Raw genomic sequence first — 12,146 nt, 5'->3', positions numbered from 1 at the left:
AAATATACAACATAAACTTTGACATGTTACTTGAGCATGTAACTTAAATGTCTGTTTTTCTCTCTCTGGACAAGTAACTTTTTTACTTGGATAAGTGAATGACCAATTTACTTGTCCGGAGGACAAGCACAAAACAATGCTAAATGTCGAGCCCTGGCTCATAAATATGCTCTCGATTTTGTGTTTTGACCATTTGTGAACTGCGTTAAACTCCATCTCGTTTATGGTTTGTGGGTGTGACTTTTTTGCCATGTCATCACCATTCATATCTATACAACCAATGTGTTTATGATTAAATTACTACTAGAGCACAACATTGTTTACAAGAGCACAAAGTTCTTCATAGATCTAGCCTCTTAATTTTGCTCTCAAAGTACACCAGATTGATGCATTTAACTTAAATGCAAAAGTTGTACAACATAAAATGTACAACATTTTCTTACGGGGGAGCATGCCCACAGACCCCCTCAGATGGTCCTTGGTCCACCCACCACAGTCTCACAAAATCCTGTGGGAAACACTGAAGGGAGTGTGTGTAGTTTTGGCTGACCTGCTGCTCTTTCCCTGGATGATGTCAGCGTATATGGTTAATCATATATCAATGTATTACTATAACGGCATTTTAATGGCATTAATCAAAGCGCATTATTGACGCTCATTGCTTGCTATAGATTACAACCACGCAAGCAAACATGAAGAACTCATGTGTGCATTTTACACCCTCGTGCCCATTATTGACATATATTACCAGTATATGGCACTCGCGCTGAGCGATGTCTGCAAACAGTGCCTGTTTTGTAAATGTTTTTGAACATCGCTGTTGTAATTGACTGCAAAAAGATTTCTTCACCAAACCTTGTGCTCTAGATGCATTATTAAACTTGAGGTGAACCGAGGTGCTAATTCTTACCGAACCATGGGTGACGAATCGTATGGTTAGTTTTTTACAGAGAACCGTTACACCCCTAGTTTCTACAGAAAGTGCACTGGTCTCCAAAAGTCAACACTTCTCCGAGGCCGATTCCATCTGTCTGTGTACTTCCATTAAAATGCTTCTAAAATATATTTTCCATTGCTGCGTCCGAAACCACGTACTGTCACACTATGTACTGTGTTTGATGAAGGACGCACTTATCTGCTGGCAAAACAGTACATTCTTTTAGGTATGCATGCGAGTAGTTTGAATAGATTTGACATATACTTCATCCGGGTACGTTGGCATTGTCACGTGACCGAATATATGATGTAAGAACAACAACCGCGAAAACTATCTACTCAGGTTTTGTTAAACAAGCACCATTTAAGCACAGGGAACAATTATCTTGGTATATATAGCACTAACAGTTGAGAAGAGCCATCAGACTCACGATTCACCGCCATTCTTTTAAATCCAGCATTTGGAACGTGATGTCGCCTCAGCTCCTGAGGGATTATGGGAGAAGAATGCACAGGGGTGTAGTTTGCCTGGGTTTCCATGACGTTGTGAAAGGACAGCACCAATTCCGGTATCAGAGGCTTCGACTTCTACGATGAAGGGAAGTTGAGGGTCGGGATGCTTGAGAATGGGGGCAGAGGTAAAACTGGACTTGAGTCTATTGAGGGTGGTTGATGCTGCCTCTGTCCATGCCAACTTCTTGGGTTTACCTTTAAGAAGAGAGGTGGTGGGTGCAGCAATGGTACTGTAGTTACGGATGAATCTGCGGTAGAAATTAGCGAAGCCTAGAAATCGTTGTAATTCCTTTACCGTGGTGGGTGTGGGCCAGTCAATGACAGCTTTTACCTTGGTGAGATCCATCTGCACTCCAGAGTGGCTAATATTATACCCCAAGGATGTGGTGGAAAGGACATGAAATTCACACTTCTCGGATTTGACAAAAATATTGCTCAGGAGAAGACGTGACAAGACATTCCTTACTTGGTCAATATGCTCCTCCATAGACCGGGAATAGATCAGAATGTCATCTATGTAGACTATCACATATTGATTCAGGAGGTCTTTGAAGACCTCTTTGACGAAAGATTGGAAGATGGAAGGTGGTCTCTGGGATGGACAATGGGTAAACATGGCTTTTGGGTGGAGAAGTGTTAGAAAGAAGGTCTATTGCACAGTCACAGGATCGCTGAGGAGGTAACTGGGTGGCCCTCTCCTTACTAAAAACCTCGGCCAAGTCAGTATACTCATTGGAGACATTGTTTGGCAATGAAGGGAGGTTCTCGGTGAGATGAGTTGTGCAGACTGTAAACTTGGGTGGCAGATCCAGACAGTGGAGATGACAGTGAGGAGACCAACAGATTAAATCCTTGTTCTTCCATGAAAACTGGGGTTCGTGAGCAGATAACCAGGGATATCTGAGAATCACTGGGTTTTGTGGTGAAGAAATTAAGTACAGAATGATTTGTTCAATGTGAAGCAGACTGACTTGGAGTTTTATAGGAAGAGTTTGAGTGATATGACCTTTACAGATGGGACCATCATCAACAGCAGTTACTGTAATAGGTGGTTCACACTTGGTCATGGGGATGTTCAATTGCTACACTAAGTCCTGATGTATAACATTGGCAGCAGCTCCAGAGTCTATTAACGCTGAAAAATTATATTCTTGGTCAGCTATGGACAAAATGATGGGTAGTGACAAGCCTGACTGATTTTTAGAGGATTAAAGATGTGACTCACTCGATAACATTGTGTAGAGGTGGTAGTAGGTTTGACGGGGCAGTTGGAACAGCGATGACATGGTTCACCACAGTAGAAACAGAGGTTATGGAGTAATCGTCTTCTACGTTCGTCTTGAGACATACGAGTTTGTCCTATTTGCATAGACTCTGTAGGTTGGTGCTAACTTGGAACCTGAACTGAGGTTGTAGGTACATGACATGGCAAGGAGGTATTAAAACATGGTTGTGATCATAAGAGATTGTCTAGTCTGATAGCGAGGGTAATGTATTGTGAGAAGTCGAGGGAGTTATCTCTGCACACCAATTCTGCCTGAAGTTTGGCTGACAGACTAGAGCAAAAGATGTGTTTCAATGCTATGCTGTTAAATCTGCTCTGGGCTGCAAGTGTGCGAAACTGTATGGCATGGTCAGAAGCAGATTTATTGCCTTGGCGTAACTGAGTGAGCAGAGTTGCTGCATCCATGCCCCCTGCAGGGTATTGAAAAACATCAGGAATCAACATAGAAAAATGACTGTAAGATTGTTGAATAAGTGTATCATGATTCCAAACAGCCGTAGCCCACTCTAATGCCTTCCCAGTTAGTAAAGTCATGATAAATGAGCATTTCAACTTATCCTGGTTAAATACATCAGGTTGATTTGAGAAGTAAATCGAGCATTGTTGTAGGAAACCAGTACAGTTATCAGGAGAGCCATCAAACTTTTCGGGAAGAGCAAATCTTACCGGATCATGGCGTGGTGTAGGAAGAGACCGAATATATTGTGTTAGCTGGTCATTGGCGGTTTGAATCATTAGCAGTTGGTGTTGAAAACCCTTGTGTACCTCATTCTGATATCCGATGGTTGAAAGGAGTTGAGAGACATCCGCTGGATCCGAGCCGGGCAAGTATTCTGTAAGGATGTGGTAGGCTGAGTGGGATCCATTTGCAGATATTTATTAGAGGGGTTGCTCAAACAATTCAAACAGTATTCTTTAAACGTAGTCAGGTCACAGGCTTGGGTCAAAACACAGATAAATCAGTCCTCAGGCAACAAATCCAAAAACAGTAATCCAGAGAAGTAAATCCAGCAAACGTAACCAATGGTCATAACAATAGACAAAACAATGGCAGAGAAACAAAGCTTGGTAAGGCATATAACTGGCAACACTTCATAGGTGATACTGTGGGCATATGGCTTATATACATGGAGAATGTCCAAACAGGAACTGATGTGGCAGAAACAGGAAGTGACAAAAGTTCAATATTCAGGTGAGGGCTCCCTCTGGTGGATGGGAGCCTGTTCAGACGTTACAGTATGAATGTAACATATCATAAGAAAGTGTTTCACCGCTGTTCAAATGCACTTTGGATCGCATCATTTATATGTATAAATGTTTTCCATCTGAAAGGACTAAAAATTAAACGAAACAAAAGACAATAAAATGCAAAGTAATCTCTTCAGTAATCAAAATACTTTTTGAATGTAACTGTAATTCTAATTACCAATTATTTAAATTGTAACTGTAGTGGAATACAGTTACTTATATTTTGTATTTTAAATAAGTAATCCCGTTACATGTATTTCGTTACTCCCCAACCTGTATGTGAGAATGTAGAAGCACTCAAAAGCCATGCTAGGATTACAAAACCAAAACTACTGTATTGTTTAGACAGGAATGTCCTCTTGTCCTTGCGTTTGTTTTGTTCTCATGCTTACATGCATTTTGTAATCAGATTATGTGTGCACTATGTAAAATTCCAATAACTTTCTTTTTTACCACATTTTTCCTTAATGAAATCATTCTGCTGTTTCACGTTGTGTACACTTCAACCTTTTTTGTTGATCCAGAGCTCCATTGCCAGGCTTTGCTCGAAACTCAAAATCGATAGCCGTTAAAACTGTTCTCAGATCGGTAATGTCTCATTTTACACTATACCGAATGGCTGTATGTAAGCTTGCAGATTGCTACCTTGAAGGTCACTCAGGTTGTGATGTCAACAACTTGTCTCTTTGAACTACAGTGTACCCCAGTTGTTGTAAAGGCTGAACCTGTCCACTGTGGACTAAATGTGATTAATGCAGCATTTGTAAATATTCTTCAATAAAAAAAAAAAACAAAAAAAAAAACATTTGATAGTAGAGAACGCCCCTTGGCGCTTCGACAGCTGGAAAAGAGAGAGAATATATTCTAAAAGAGTAATTTTCCTCTAAAAGAGTGGCACTGACGGAGAGCGTCTTTTTAAAGATGCCTTTCCATCTGTGTATGGTTCTTGGTTGCGGTCGCTACCTCTCCACCTCTGAAGGCCATGATCGCTGCCTCACCTGCATGGGCCCCAGGGTGAGTTTAATGTCTCATTCGGGGCTCAGGAACAGGATGAGCTCTCGATCGCAGCATCGGAGAGAGTGAGCAGTTGCGGAGGACTCGACTGGGTTCCCACCTTCGGATGCTTGCCCGGGTGGCTGCGAGTGTCGGGTTTGAGTGGAACCATCCACCCTGCCCTGAGCCCTTGTGGCTTGATGATAGGTTCCTGGGCTCAGAGTGCTGCTCACAGCCGTGCCCCGCCCCAGTCCCTTTCTACCCGGAGGTACACGAGGAGCTCACAAAATTGTGGCAGGCACCTTTTACTGCCTGAACCTGATCTCTGAGCTCCTCTGCTCTCACTACCCTCAATGGTGGGACAGCCAGGGGGTACACGGGGATTCCTCAGGTGGACAAGGTGGTTGCAGTGCACCTGTGCCTGCAAAATGCCGCCACCTGCCGGAATCGCCCGAGATGCCTGTCCAGGGCATGTGAGTCCACATTGTCACTGACAACCAAGGCTTACAGTGCCGCTGGGCAGGCTGCCTCCGCCCTGCATGCCATGGCCCTCCTGCAAGTGCACCAGTCCAAGGCGCTGAGAGAACTGCACGAGGGTAGTCTTGACCCGGGACTGATGCAGGAGCTGCACTCAGCGACCGATCTCACCCTCCGGGCGACGAAGGGCACAGGCTCTCGGGCAGGCGATGTCCACCTTAGTGGTCCATCTGCTGAACTTTGTCGAGATGAAGGAGGCTGACATCTCCCAGGCTGGCCTATTTGACGACTTTGCCCAGCAGTTCTCAGTGGTCAAGTAGCAGACAGAGGCTATTCAACACATCCTGCCCCAGTGCAGATCAAGGTCCCGCACCCCATCTGCTCGTCGCCAAGGGTGTCCCTCTGTGGCAAAGAGACCGGCTCCGCCGCAGCCTGGGCCGACGACCCAGCCCTGTTGTAGAGCCCCCTGCAGGAATCTGACGCCACCCGTCCCACGATCCGGCACCAAGAACCCTAGGAAGGCTTCAAAGCGCCCCTGAGATGGGCGACCCAGGGATGTGAATGTGGAGACCCGCTGTAAACTTGGAGGTGGTGGACAGACCACTCCATCCCCCGGTGGAGGGTCGGGAGGAGAATCCTTTGTTTCCTTTGGTTTTGATTTCACCACACACCCGAGGGGCTGTGGCACTCACATTTTCAAAGAAAGAGCGGTTTCCTCATTCTCTGGGTCACATTCCTGGTGTTTACGGCCATCGTTATCAAGATCGCTGGAAACGAACATTCACGGCAGGCACGGCGCGGCGGAAGCGGGCCCCCTGCCTCCACACGCCCAGCTGCGGCACACACACATCCACACTCAGGCCTGCTCAGGCGTTTCTGACTAGTCACAAGGACGGTCTCCCTCTTCCCCCGTCGCTGACCGGTACTTTGGTGGGTACGTGGAGCAAGGTAAGTGCTTTTGAAGTTTCAGCACAGCCACGAGCTCAGGACGCGAGGCTCCTCGACTTGGCAACTCAAGCTCTGCCCCACCACGAGGCCACACCCACAGGTACATCAGATGCGATTGTTCCCTTGGTGCCCCTCGCTCGGTGCTTGAAGGCATGGCTAGCGCTCTCCAACCCATCAAAATGGCCAGCCAGGACCATCCGACTCGGCTATACGATTCAGTTCGCCAGGCGCCCGCCCGAGTTCAGCGGCATCCGCTTCACCTCGGTGAAGGGCGAGAACGCCGCCACCATGTGTGCGGAGATCGCAATCCTTCTGCAGAAAGACGCGATAGAGCATGTCCCTCCAGCCGAAATGAAGAGTGGGTCCTACAGCCCCTACTTCATCATGCCAAAGAAAGGCAGTGGGCTGCGGCCAATCTTGGACCTGCGAGTGCTGAACCGGGCCTTGCACAGACTCCCGTTCAAGATGCTGATGCAGAAACGCATTCTGTAGTGCGTCCGGCTTCAAGATTGGTTTGCGGCGGTAGACCTGAAGGACGCGTACTTCCACGTTTCGGTTTTACCTTGGAACAGACCCTTTCTGTGGTTCGCCTTCGAGGGCCGGGCATATTATTACAAGGTCCTCCCCTTCGGTCTGTCCCTGTCGCCTTGCGTCTTTACGAAAGTCGAAGAGGCAGCCCATGCCCATTAAGGGAAGTGGGCATTCGCATCCTCAACTATCTCGACGACTGGCTGATTCTAGCTCACTCTCGAGACCTGCTGTGTGCGCACAGGGACCTGGTGCTCAGGCACCTCAGCCGGTTGGGGCTTCGGGTCAGCTGGGAAAAAAGCAAGCTCTCCCCGGTTCAGAGCATATCTTTTCTCAGGATGGAGTTAGACTCAGTCTCTATGATAGTGTCTCACAAGTGAGTGTGCGCAGTCAGTGCTGAACTGCCTGCAGTCGTTCAGGCAGAGAACGGCGGTCCCACTGAAACAATTTCAGAGGCTCCTGGGGCATATGGCATCCTCGGCGACGGTCACGCCACTCGGGTTGATGCATATGAGACCGCTCCAGCACTGGCTTCAGATTCGAGTCCTGAGATGGGCATGGCGCTGCGGCACGCATCGTGTGGCCATCACGCCGATCTGCCGCCGCATGTTCAGCCCTTGGACGGACCTTGAATTTCTGCGGGCAGGGGTCCAAGTAGTGCAAGAGTCCAGGTGCGTCGTTGTTACGACAGATGCCTACAAGTGTCATGCAGTCACAGCTCCTGGACAGGGTAACGACTACATTGGCATATCAACTTCCTCGAGTTGCTAAGCGGTATTGCTCACCCTGCGGAGGCTTTGGCCGTTGATCCAGGGCAAGCACCGGATGGACAACACGGCGACGGTAGCGTATATAAACCGCCAAGGCGGTTTACACTCACATCGCATGTCGCAACTCACCCCCGTCTCCTCCTCTGGAGTCAGCTCTCGATCAGAGTCAGCCATATTTCCACATGTTACCTCCCCTTCGGGCAGGTTGTGGTCTCCACTGTGTCTTTCTCCTTGGGAAAGGACACCCCCCCCCACGTGACATATGGCCCCAGCTGAATGATTTTCCATTTTTTGGGGCTGGTGCAGCCTGTCCTCACTATGAGCAGTTGTCTTGTCCCCAGGGTGCGGGGGACCGTACGATGCTCATGGGGCGTTGGGGGAGGTTACGTCGGGGCTGGGTGCGCTTGCTACGAGGCACGCAGTGGCTAGTTGTGGGGTTTCATATAGGGACCACTAGTGTCACTACATCGACACAACGTCGAGTGAGTGACAGATAGGGAATGTCTTGGTTACTGTTGTAACCTCCGTTCCCTGATGGAGGGAATGAGACTTTGTGTCCCTCTTGCCACAACGCTGAGCTACCCACTGAAATGGCCGGGACGCTGTCTCGGCTCGTCAGCACAAAAGCTGAATGAGTGAATGTGAGCCAGCTCCTTTTATACCCATATGTCCAGGGGAGTGGCATGAAAATTCCACTCCCCAATTCCCATTGGCCTTTTCTCAAAGATCAGAGGTGTTTGGGGCTCCCAAGAGCGACCCCTAGTGTCACTACATCGACACAATGTCTCGTTTCCTCAATCAGGGAACAGAGGTTGCGACAGTAATCAAGATGTTTGCCCCTGCATACAAGGTAATATTAGAAGCATCTTATTATATAATAATATTATTAACACACATCAGGCAAGCTCCTACCCCCGCCAACCTATCTGACCATTTTTTATTATATGAGTTACCTAAAAAGTGATGAACATCAGTTCTTGCCAATAGCTACGTATGTATTCTCAATTTGTGTATTAACATACAATATTCTCGCTGAGTAACCTATAACGTCATGGTTACTGGTGTAACCTCTGTTCCCTGATGGAGGAAACGAGACGTTGGTGTCGATGTAGTGACACTAGGGGTCACTTTTGGGAGCCCGAGGCACCTCTAGTCTTTGATAAAAGGCCAATGAAAATTGGCGAGTGGTATTTGCATGCCACTCCCCCGGACATACGGGTATAAAAGGAGCTGGTATGCAACCACTCATTCAGGTTTTACGCTGAGGAGCCGATATAAGGTCCGGCCATTTCAGCGGGTAGTTCAGCGTTGTGGCAGGAGGGACCATTATCTCGTTCCCTCCATCAGGGAAAGGAGGTTACATCAGTAACCATGACGTTCCCTATCTGTCACTCACTCGATGTTGGTGTCGATGTAGTGACACTAGGGGTCCCTATACAAAACGCCACAAGGCTGAACGGTGTTACGTGAACTGGCGGTGTGTGGTGGGTAGACTTGCTGTGTGCCTCATAGCCAGCACACCAGGTCGACACGTAACCTCCGCCGACACAGTTATGTGTGTCGAACGGCCCTTTTTGGGGACGAGTCCACTACCCAAAGATAGAGACAGGCTCGTGGCCTCTTTTCCCCTTCTCTTTTTCCACTCCCTAAAAAAGAAGGGGGATTATCCGACTGGGCCGCCAGGTCTAGTCGGGGGGTGTCCCTCCCAAGGGGAGGACACCGCGGAGACCACACCTCGCCCAAAGAGGGGGGATATTTAAGTGGAAAAATATGTCACATGGTCTTTCCAACCATGTGGAGAGCCTTCAAGGTAGATCCTGCCCAATGGGGGAGGAGTTACTACAAACATGGAGACTGGGGCAGAGGGGCTTTGCCCAAGGAAGACGCAGTTTGTCAGCAAGGCAACGAAATAGCGGAAGATATAGATCGCATGGGGTTAGCCTTACAGGGAACCGCCACATGCGGAGCACCTACCCCAGAACCGGGCTCTTAGTTAGCGCGTGTACTGGGCCGGCAGCGAGTCTCTCCAAAAACTCGACTGCCACAGGGCTCGGAGGAAGTCAACCAGGGAACAAATTTTGTGAACACTACTGGGAATTAACAGCGCACGTCTTCAGCTCAAAAGGAGGTGGAAGGCGCTATGTGCAAGCGATACACCCGGCCGGCTATCCCGGGCTTATCCGCTTGTGTTGCGTGCCACTACCTGGGACGAAACCGGTTCCACCCGGAGGTTGTAGAACCTTGCAAAGGTGTTGGGTGTTGCCCAGCCCGCTGCTCTGCAAATGTCTGTTAGAGAGGCACCTCTGGCTAGGGCCCAAGAAGCCGCTACACCACGGGTAGAATGGGCTCATAGCCCTACCGGGGGCGGCATGTTTTGGGCGAGATATGCCATAGTTATGGTGTCAATGAGCCAGTGGGTGATCCTCTGCTTGGAGACAGCGCTTCCTTTCCGCTGTGCACTAAAGCAGACAAAGAGCTGCTCAGAGATTCTAAAGCTCTGCGTGCGATCCAAATAGATGCGTAAAGCGCGCACCGGACACAGCGACGACAGGGCTGGGTCTGCCTTGTAGGTTCACCACCTTGTCCCTAAAGGGGTGGTGGGAACCTTGGGCACATAGCCCGGTCAGGGTCTCAGGATCACGTGAGAGTAACCTGGACCGAACTCCAGGCACGTTTTGCTGACAGAGAATGCTTGCAGGTCACCTACCCTCTTGATGGAAGTGAGCGCAGTCAGGAGGGCAGTCTTCAAGGAGAGTACCTTAAGCTCGGCTCCTGTGGTGCCATGGCCATCTCGGGACTCGAGTCTGGAGCCAGTGCTGAAGCTGCCTCATATGCATCAACCCAAGCGGGGTGGCCACCGCCGAGGATGCCATATGCCCCAGGAGCCTCTGAAAAAGTTTCAGTGGAACCGCTGTTCCCTGTTTGAACGCCTTCAAACAGGCCAGCGCCAACTGGGCACGCTCATTCGTAAGGCGCGCCGTCAAGGAGACTGAGTCCAACTCCAAACCGAGAAAAGAGATGCTCTGAACTGGGAGGAGCTTGCTCTTTTCCCAGTTGACCCGAAGCCCTAGTCGGCTGAGGTGTGAGAGCACCAGGTCCCTGTGTGCGCACAACACGTCTCGAGAGTGAGCTAGGATTAGCCAGTTGTCGAGATAGTTGAGAACGCAAATGCCCACTTCCCTTAACGGGGCAAGGGCAGCCTCTGCGACCTTCGTAAAGATGCGAGGAGACAGGGACAGGCCAAAAGGGAGGACTTTGTACTAATACACCTGACACTCGAATGCGAACCGCAGGAAGGGTCTGTGTCGAGGAAGGATCGAGCTGTGGAAGTACGCATCCTTCGTGTCTTCCGCCACGAAACAATCTTTATGCAGGACGCTCACCAGAATGCGTTTTTGCATTAGCATCTTGAACAGGAGTCTGTGTAAAGCCTAGTTCAGAACTCACAGGTCCAAGATTGGCCTCAACCCACCGCCTTTTTTCGGTACGATGAAGTAGGGGCTGAAAAACCCCTTCTTCATCTCGGCTGGAGGGACAGTTTCTATCGCGCCCTTCCGTAGGAGGGTAGCGATCTCCGCACAAGGTAGCAGCATTTTCGTCTTTCACAAAGGTGAAGTGGACACCGCTGAACCTGGGCGGATGCCCGGCGATGTGAATCACGCAACTGAGTCAGACGGTCCGGACCAGCCCTCGTGACGGATTGGAAAGCACAAGCCATGCGTCCAAGTTCCGCGCAAGGGGGACCAAAGGGACAACATCATTGGATGTACCGGCAGGTGGGGCCTCGCGGCGGGGCGGAGCTCGAGGTGCCACACCACGTCGTGGCCGTGCTGAGTCTAAGGACATTGAAGCACTTACCTGGCTCCTTGTGACCACCTCCGGAACAGCCTGGGATGGGGGAGGAAGAGGCCTGTCCTCGTGACCCATGGAGACTGTCACATCGGGGGCGGATTTGTGCCACAGCTGGGTGCTCAGGGGCGGGAGACCGCCGATGGAGCGCAAAACCTGCCAAATAGAGTGGTGGACGGTGGTCATGATGATGGCCGTACACACTGGATACGTGACCCAGGGAACAAGGAAACCGCTCTTGCTGAGCTCTTGAGTACTGCAGCCACTTGGGCATGCAGCGCAATTAAATGCAAAAGGCAACAAAAAGATGGAGATCTGCTTACCAGCTCCAGAGCAGCGGGTTTCGTTGTCCCTGGGTCACCTGTCTCAAGGGCGCTTTGAAGCCTTTCACGGGTTCTGGGCAGCCGCGAGACGTTCCGTGTGTGCGCTCTTTTAGAGAAATATATACTCTTTTAGAGGGGAAAAATGCTATTTCAGAAAATATACTCTCTAGTTTTTCTGCCGAAGCGCCCAGGGGTGTTCTCTGCAGTGCACCAGTGCAGAGGGGGGAGAAGCCCTGAAATGCGCCATCAGATCCAGCAGAAGTGAATGAACAGTAG

The 12,146-nt window shown here is 49.6% G+C and overlaps 1 protein-coding gene across 3 annotated transcripts in view; it reads left to right on the top strand.

Moving 5' to 3' along the window:
* The window catches only part of LOC127426298 (acidic mammalian chitinase-like), a 31,346-nt gene that overhangs the window by 17,679 nt on the left and 1,521 nt on the right, over nucleotides 1-12,146 (top strand). The window lies entirely within an intron of this gene.

The sequence above is a fragment of the Myxocyprinus asiaticus genome, chromosome 35 (assembly GCF_019703515.2).
Source record: "Myxocyprinus asiaticus isolate MX2 ecotype Aquarium Trade chromosome 35, UBuf_Myxa_2, whole genome shotgun sequence".
NCBI classification, from domain to species: Eukaryota; Metazoa; Chordata; class Actinopteri; order Cypriniformes; family Catostomidae; genus Myxocyprinus; species Myxocyprinus asiaticus.
The sequence above is the reverse complement of the archived record's forward strand: the minus strand, read 5'-3'. Positions and strand labels throughout refer to the sequence as shown.